We start from the raw sequence: 8,610 nt of genomic DNA on the forward strand, positions 1-8,610 counted from the left end.
TAGTCATAATTGGAATGCAGGGCGAACCTGCGGCAGCAGAGACCAGTATAACATTGCAACAGCCTGAGGCATGCCGTGTTCTCCTGGGGAAGTTGTCCCTGGATCACGGGACCCTGGCAGTGGTGTGCTGCACAGGCTCTCGGGGGCAGTCTGGGTAGTGACCTGTGCTTGCACACAGGATTCTTGTTGGCTGCAGCAGCAGCTTTAGTGGCTCATGCCTGTCTCTGGTGTCAGAGCTGATAGCTGCAGCTTGTGCCCTTCTCTGGATCTCATTTAGGTGGTGCTCTGTCTTCTGTGAACATACGGAGAAGGAATTCCCTCTTCTCGTGCACCCTGAAATAATGGTCTCTTGTCTCTTAGGCAGGTCCAGACTTTTTCCTGGACTCCCTCCCAGCTAGCTGTGGCACACTAGCCCCCTTCAGGCTGTCTTCACACAGCCAACCGCAGTCCTCTCCCTGGGGTCTGACTTTCGAAGCCCAACCTCAGCTCCCACACCCCACCCACCTCACCAGGTGAACCGACAAGCATCTCAGGTTGGTGAGTGCTTATTGGCAATGATCCTCTGTGTGGAAATCTCTCTGCTTTGCCCTGTACACCCGTTGCTGCACTCTCCTCCACGGCTCTGAAGCTCCCCCCCTGCCCACTGCCCGTCCCCACCAGTGAAGGGGCTCCCTAGTGTGTGGAAACTTCCTCCTTCACAGATCCCTCCCAAAGGTACAGGTCTGTCCCTATTCTTTTGTCTCTGTTTTTTCTTTTTTCTTTTGCCCTATCCAGGTACATGGGGATTTTCTTGCCTTTTGGGAAGTCTGAGGTCTTCTGCCAGCGTTCAGTAGGTGTTCTGTAGGATTTGTTCCACATGTAGATGTAGTTTTGATGTATTTGTGGAGAGTAGGTGATCTCCACGTCTTACTCCTCCGCCATCTTGAAGGTCTCCCCATGTTTATTCTTCTAAAATAAAGTTTAGGGCTTCCCTGGTGGCACAGTGGTTGAGAGTCCTCCTGCCGATGCAAGGGACACGGGTTCGTGCCCCAGTCTGGGAAGATCCTACGTGCTGTGGAGTGGCTGGGCCCGCGAGCCATGGCTGTTGAGCCTGCACGTCCGGAGCCTGTGCTCCGCAACGGGAGAGACCACAGTGGTGAGAGGTCCGCGTACCACAAAAATAAAATAAAATAAAATAAAATAAAGTTTACATGGACACGTCCTGAATTTTATTTATTTATTGATTGGTTGATCAGCATAAATTTCCTTTAATAATTTCTCCATTTCCAGTAGGATTTCATTTTGAGGTTTAACATATGAATCCAGTCTAAAGTTCTACAGTTTTAGTAAATCTGGATTTCAAGTCATTTAAGATGAAAATGGAAATGCAAAGTTTACTTAAGAAATTTAATTTTCTTCTTCTATAACGTCTGAGTCTTCATCTTCTTCATCATCCTCTTCTGCTTGTTGATCCTTTCTTAGTCAACAAATAGTTACCTGTCCTACTCCAGATAAACACTTAGCTGACAGTGATCTCTGAAGAGGTGACTTTGAATTTGCTCTGATGATATCTAAATGACATAAATAATCTGGTGGATACAGAGAATTTTGGAAAACCTCTAAATCTTCTTCTTCATCAATCTGTTGTATTTTTTGGTAGGTAGCAGTGTAGAACTCTAAAGCTTTGCTGTGAAATAACATTTCGATAATGATAAATTCTGAAAATATTGTCTTTATATCCATTATTTTCTGCTTTTCAAAATTGTCAATAGTTTCCTCCAAATGATGAGTTGTTCAGGTAGCATCCCTTGTAGCTCTTTGTAATTCCGTTTCTGCCTGTGAAATAACATGTCAGTCAGATGGGTTTCTCTGACATATTCTTTCTGAGTTAACTGTTGAAAAGCTTCTTGATTCCTTGCTGTTAATGTTACTTTGAGGTCATCTCGTTTCATTTTTACAATGGTTCCATAAGCTTTCAAATGTTCAACTACTTTGGCTTCAAGTCTTTCAACGTCTGCTTGTCAATAATCCTGAAGTTTGGCAAACTCGTCAGCAAAGTTTTTCAGGCCCTGCTTTAAAGTTGGGGTCTCTGTAGAGGCATACACATTGATTTCATTCACCAGGAGCTCTGTTTTGTATCCCAGTCTGGCAGTTTTCTTCACATAAGCAGCAAAGATTTAGCACAGCTCTCCAAAATACTTCTCCACATTTGTGACAGGATCTTACAATTGAGCATCCTGGTTCTCCAAGCTGCACCTCAACATCTTCCTTCACACACAGCCAGAGACCGTGGGCTGGGGCCCAAAGACAGGGGCTCTGAGGCACCCAGGCCCATCCTGGATTTTAAAAAGAAATAAATGTAAAATAAGTAATTTCTAGATTTACCTTTATAGTCTATTAAAAAAGCCTTTAACTTGGCAGTGCAAAACAAAATTAATGCACAGCACTTTAACGAATATCACTACTCAAGAACAGTATGAAAAATATTAATTTTAAAAAGCAATTTTTAAAAAGATAAAGTCTAAAATGTTTACTGAAAGCAATACCCATTAAACAACAACAACAGTTCAGGTCAAAGACATCTTTTTTTTTTCTTTATGTATAGGTTATTTCACAGAGAAATAGTTGAGACTCCATGATTGTATGTGATTGCATGAACATTGTGGTTGCTTATTCAGTACTCAGAATGCTGAGACTTACCAGTTGTCATTTAGGATCAGAACGAATACACTTAGGAATATCCATTTCCAACTAAGATGGAGTAGCTGGGAACAGAATTATCACTGAACCTGAAAAATAAAAAACACAGATGGACAAAATATATGGAATAAAGGTTATCAAGGCACTAGCATCAGTGAATGTAGGACAGTGATGCCCAAAGGATGGGGAGAAATGTTTTGTGCCCTATGAATTTCCCTAGATTTCTGTGTTGAGAGGATTTCCAGGTCACAGAATATGGAGGCAGAACTGAGGCAGAGTCTGGCCAACACCCTGAGTTGAAGAGACAAAGCTGAGAGTTTGAGGACAAAAAGCTGCCTGGAGTTTACCTCCCTAAAGTGCTGCAGAGGAGAGAGCTGCACAGAAAGAGAACACAAAGATCTGAGACAGTCCCTTTATTTCTTTAGCAGAGTGCTAATGAGTGAACAGGAGTGAGGAAACTATCCAAGGCCAGGGAAAGAACCCCCCAAACAGGTTAAAGGTGACAGTGCATGGTAGCCTCTCTTCTCTCTTCTCTCCAGCAGAAGACACTGAAGTGTCTTCATCAATCATAGGGAATAATTGGTCTAAAACACTTCTCCAGTCTTGCCTAATAAATCTTAAAAGCAGGAACAAACAGTATCCAAGTATATTAACTGTGACCCAGAACAAAGCTCAGGAATATTTATGACAATACAAAAATATCCAGTATCTAGCAAAGTGAAGTTCACAATGCTGGAATTCCATAAAAAATGATTAAACAGACAAAGTAATAGAAAAATATGACTCATAATGAGAGGAAAAAATCAATCAAAAGCCAGAGCTGACATAGATGTTAGAATTAGCAAATAAAAACATTAAATAGTTATCATAACCCTATTCTTTATGTTCAAAATTTAAGTATAAACATGGAAGGCATAAAAAAGACAAAAATTACATTTCTATAAATGTAAACTATAATGTTTGACTTGAGTAATACACTAGATGGGATTTGTGAAAATTTAACACTCCAGATCTAAAAAGTAGTAAGCATGAAGACTTGGGAATAGATATTATTAAGATGATACACAGAAATAAAGGATAATTTTTTTTTAATGAATAGAGAATCAGTGAGATATGGAACAATTTAAATTGTCTAATATGCTTGTAATCAGAGTGCTCAAAGAAAGAAGACAGGGACTGGAAAAAATATTTGAAAAAGTAAAGACTGAAAAAATTCCAAAATTGATGAAATCTATGAATCCACATATCAACAATATCAATGAATCCCAAGTACAAGAAACAAGAAGAAAACTATATTTCACATAATAATCCAAATGTTGAAAACTAATGGTAAAGAGAAAAAAATTTAAATCATGCATATGATGAAGAACTTATATCCAGAATATATAAAAATCTCCCAAAACTCAATAAAAAGAGAATAACTCATTTTTTTAAAAAAGTGGGCAAAAGATTTGAATAGACCAAAACAGATACGCTATTGTGGCAAATAAGCAAATGAAACAATACACAGCATGACTTGTCATTAAAGAAATGCAAATTAAAACTGCAATGAGATACCACCACACATCTATTAGGATGGCTAAATTTAAAAAGACAGAGCATCACAAGTGCTGACAATTCCCAGGATGTAGAGTAACTGGAACCCTCATATAATGCTGAAGAGAATAGTACAGCTATCAACACTCTGGGAAAGAGTTTGGCAGTTTCCTAAAAAGTTACACACACCCCTACCATGTGAACTAAACAGTCCACTCTTAGGTGGAGGGAAATAAAAGTCTATGTCCATGCCAAGACTTGTAGAGGACTCTTCAAAAAACTTTCATGTTTAATTGCCAAAATCTCTAAACAAATCAAAAAAGTGAATTGATAAACTTATATCTTACACATGTTTCTAATATAATTTTACATACATAGTATTTTTATATAATAACTATTTATACAATAAAATTAACATAATTTTATACATGTATGCAATATAATTATTCTACACAAAAATTTATATAATGGAATTCTGTTCAGCAATAAAAATGAATGAACTGTTGATATATTCTACAGCATGAATTAATCTCCAACTAATTATGCTGAGTGAATGAAGCAAGTAAAAATAGAGTACTCAATATAATTCTATTTATATCAAATTCTAGGAAGTGCAAACAAATCCAGAGTGACAGATTAGTCTATAATCTATAGTGACAAACTAATCTGGGGACAGGGTATGTGGGTGGAGTGAGGAGAGGTAGGAGAGAGGATTTATAAAAAGATAAGGAAATCTTTGGGAATGATGGACATGTTCATTACTTTGATTGTATTAATGGTTTCATGGGTGTATACATATGTCAAAACTCATCAAATTGTGTATTTAGAATAGGTGGTGTTTGTCGTTTACTAATATTACATCAATAAAGAAGTTAAAAAATAAGTACACTTAGGAATGCATAGCTTTTTCTATCCCTCACTATCCCTGTTAACACTCTTAACTTGGAGTGTGCTGTCTTAGAAGGTAAACTGTGCAGTATAACAGTGGCAAAATAAAAGATATGTATTTTCCTTTGACATTACTATTATCTTATTCTATGATACAAATTATTGACTAAATATCTTTCTGTATACATTTTAGTCATTTTAGAAACCGTCTTCTGTGGAATGTTTCTTTTGGGGCTGTTGTTTTGCCAATAACTAGATACGTTACTGGCATAACATATCTGGCCCCTCCTGGTCTCAGTCTTGGAAGCCAAAGGAAGAAAACCTCCTCTGTGATCACTCACCAATCAGATTTCATTGTGCAACTAACTGTTCAGTACTGGAATCATTTATTTCATGCTACTCACCAGAGAAATTATTCTTTGGGAAGATTAAAACTTTTCGTGGAAACATTTTCCTTATTAAAAAAGCAATTTGTATTTCTTATAGAAAATTTTACAAAATACCCCCCCAAAATTTTAAGTATACTATATAGTTAAAACTGCTATTAATATTTGGCATAATTTACCTGTATATTTTATAAAAAATCATATTTATATGTTATGATAACACTACATAAAGTCATGTACCTTGTTTTTTTCACTTGATATTAAATGACAGTTTTTATACTAAACATTTTAATGGCTGTCATAAATTCAATCATTTAGACATACCATGATTTATCACCCATCTCCTGTGTTTAGACTTTCATGTAGTCTTAAATCATTTACTACTATAAATAATATTGCAGCATTCACATTTTGCATAAAACTGTTTTCTTGGAGAATCTTCTCTGAAACGGAATTCTCTTCTTAAGCATACCCATAACCTAAAAATTCCTCTTTCCGGTTAAAGAATCCGTTATTATCTACTGAGAACTTACTATGCAAGATACTATGTAGTAGAGGATAAGAACCTGAATGCAGCCTTAAGTCCTACAGAAGCTAAAAGAAGAAGAAATGACCATAGGAGTTTCAGAGTAATAGGTTCAAATTTGAATTTGAAAGCTCTTAAACAGTATTTTAAAAATACCTAATATGGTATTGGGAGAAGAATGGGTGGAGTGGAGTGTGCTGTATGTATTCTACTGCAGGAATTCTTCCATCCTCTGGGTTTGGGTGTTTCCCCAGCAGTCCTCCATAACATCAGTGTAACTTGAACCACATGTTCATATGCTAAATAAGAACCATCTCTTGGTATGGCTGGGGTAGAAATGGCTAAATGTCTTCCTTGCTGATTTTAATGTTCATAGAGCTGAAACCAAGATGACAATTTGAGTTCCTTAACGTTAGTATGCAAAGAAAGTCTCCACATATATTTAAAAAAATTAGAGAATGTCATAAAATAAAAATGGTGTATTTTTCTTTCTTCAATGTGTATAGAATTTTTCTTCCACAGAGTTCAGATTTTCTTATAAAAACATTTTATGGGAAAAACGTGCTGTTGGAAATGTTTGTGAAATCATTAGTGGCATTGGGTAGGCAAGTATGAACCATATAGTAAAAGATAATAAAAGAGAGCAAAAGAGTGGTCAGAGACAAGTTAAAACACTGGTTGAACAAACACAGTATTGGTAAAAATGTTATACTGATATCAATGAAAAGACAAAATGTACATTGAGGGCAATTTGGTTCACTATGGTGAAACATTTGAAAATGCTTAAAAATGGATTATTCACTTTGAAAAACTCAGAGAATTTGGATAACAATGGACTTTGTGAATAATGTACGATTATTCAGAGAAGGGAATTATGGAGCTAAAAAAAAATACCAGAACTCATTCTGGACTGGAGTGAAGGCCTGGAATTATCTGGATGGAGAGACATAAGACCACTTATAAGATACACTTCAGTATTCAGAATGCAGCAGGAAACTGCTAAGGGGTCGTTGCTACCATTAGTCTTTTAAAAGCAGCTGTGAATAGGATAGAAAATGATTCATAAATACAGACACTGGTTATGCTACTCTCTCCCCTACGAACCCTAACAGACATTCTCAATCAATTGCGGAGTTTTTCCCATTAGACTTAACAGGAGTTCGAAATCCTTCTTAGTGTAATACCATGGGTGTGCACTACCCACAGATGGACTTTAAAGATATTTAACATGACTTCCAAATTGGAGATATATTGATGTTTCAGTTTTCTCATCACCTGCTTATTTGATAGAACTCTTGTGTAGGGTACATAAGATAGTTCATGTTAAAGTACATTGTTAATAAAATGCTGGAAATTGTTAATGCAGAGATGACAGATAGGATGATTATTTGTTTATGTTTATAAAAATGTGGCTAATACGCTAACAAGCTAAATTCCTTTACCAACAACCTAGAAGTCCTTATTGTATGCAGACTTTTGTTAGAGTCATTTTAACGCTATTGCGTGTGTGTTTTCCATTAGACTGTGTGCTTCCCGAGGGCAGAGCATGTGTCTTTCATCTTTGTATTTCTGGGACTTGGTGTAATATCAAGAACATAGAATATACTCAATACTTGTTGAACTGAAATTAGAATAAAAAGCTGGATAATTCAGTATTTTTAAACCACAATTCACTTTTACTACAATCCTAGATGAGGCCGGCAGTTCAGAATTTTACCTTCCATCTATATTAGGCATTTTCCAGCCCCTGTGAATTTGGATTTCATGTAGCTTAGTCTGGATGTTTCCGTCCAATTCTGTCGTGATATTTATAAACCAACACATATGATATTCTTCTACATTGTGTAATAATGTGCCTTCCTTTTGCTGGAAATTGTTCCCAAAAGGAAAGTATTAATCCCACCACAAATATGTTTACTTTTTGAGATTCAAGGGCCTGAAATAGTAATAGAATCTTTGACTTTATCTCTGTTCGGTCTTGCTACCATCCGCCAACTGATTTTGAGATTCCAAAGGAAAATCTTTTCATATGTGCCCTCTTGAGCATCATATACTTTAATTCCTAAGAATTTAGGATTCAACTTGCTCTGCTCCAAGGGTGGTGTGTTTTAGTTCATAGAAATATTGAGACAGGAATGTCTTGGAAAATTTGTTTTGGAAGGAGAGATGAATATTTCAAACTCATATTCATACTGCCTTGGGAGGAATTTGTAATCTGGATCCCACAGCTGTTGCTGGGTGAACCTGTGGGGTCGTTTTCCTCTGGCTAAGCCAGTAGGGGGTTCCCAATGCCTGTCTCTACAGCTAGATGCTCTCTGCATTTTTATTACTTGCTGTAACCTTAACAACTATGTTTGGAAATGCATGATTTTTAAAAAATCCCCTGATAACTTATGTATTTTGTATTGACTTGAAATCATGCTCATTCACAGGTTCTGCATTTGAGAGGAAACAAAAAGGATTTGGATAAATTCTTTTTTTTTTTTTTTTTTTTTTAAGGAGGGCCTGGCTAGCTAATTCCCAGAGAGCACCAACAGCTCCCCTAAGACTGAATCTCTGATATTACAAGCCAAGCAATCCAGAGCCCACACCCTC

The 8,610-nt window shown here is 36.7% G+C and overlaps 1 pseudogene across 1 annotated transcript; it reads right to left on the reverse strand.

Moving 5' to 3' along the window:
* Positions 1-1,386: 1,386 nt before the first annotated feature.
* On the reverse strand, positions 1,387-2,243 carry LOC307048470 (CBY1-interacting BAR domain-containing protein 1-like; annotated as a pseudogene). The gene has a single exon. The product of its transcript is annotated as a CBY1-interacting BAR domain-containing protein 1-like (transcript).
* Between the last annotated feature and the right edge of the window lie 6,367 nt (positions 2,244-8,610).

This window comes from Hyperoodon ampullatus (genome assembly GCF_949752795.1).
Source record: "Hyperoodon ampullatus genome assembly, chromosome: 2".
Taxonomy (NCBI): Eukaryota; Metazoa; Chordata; class Mammalia; order Artiodactyla; family Ziphiidae; genus Hyperoodon; species Hyperoodon ampullatus.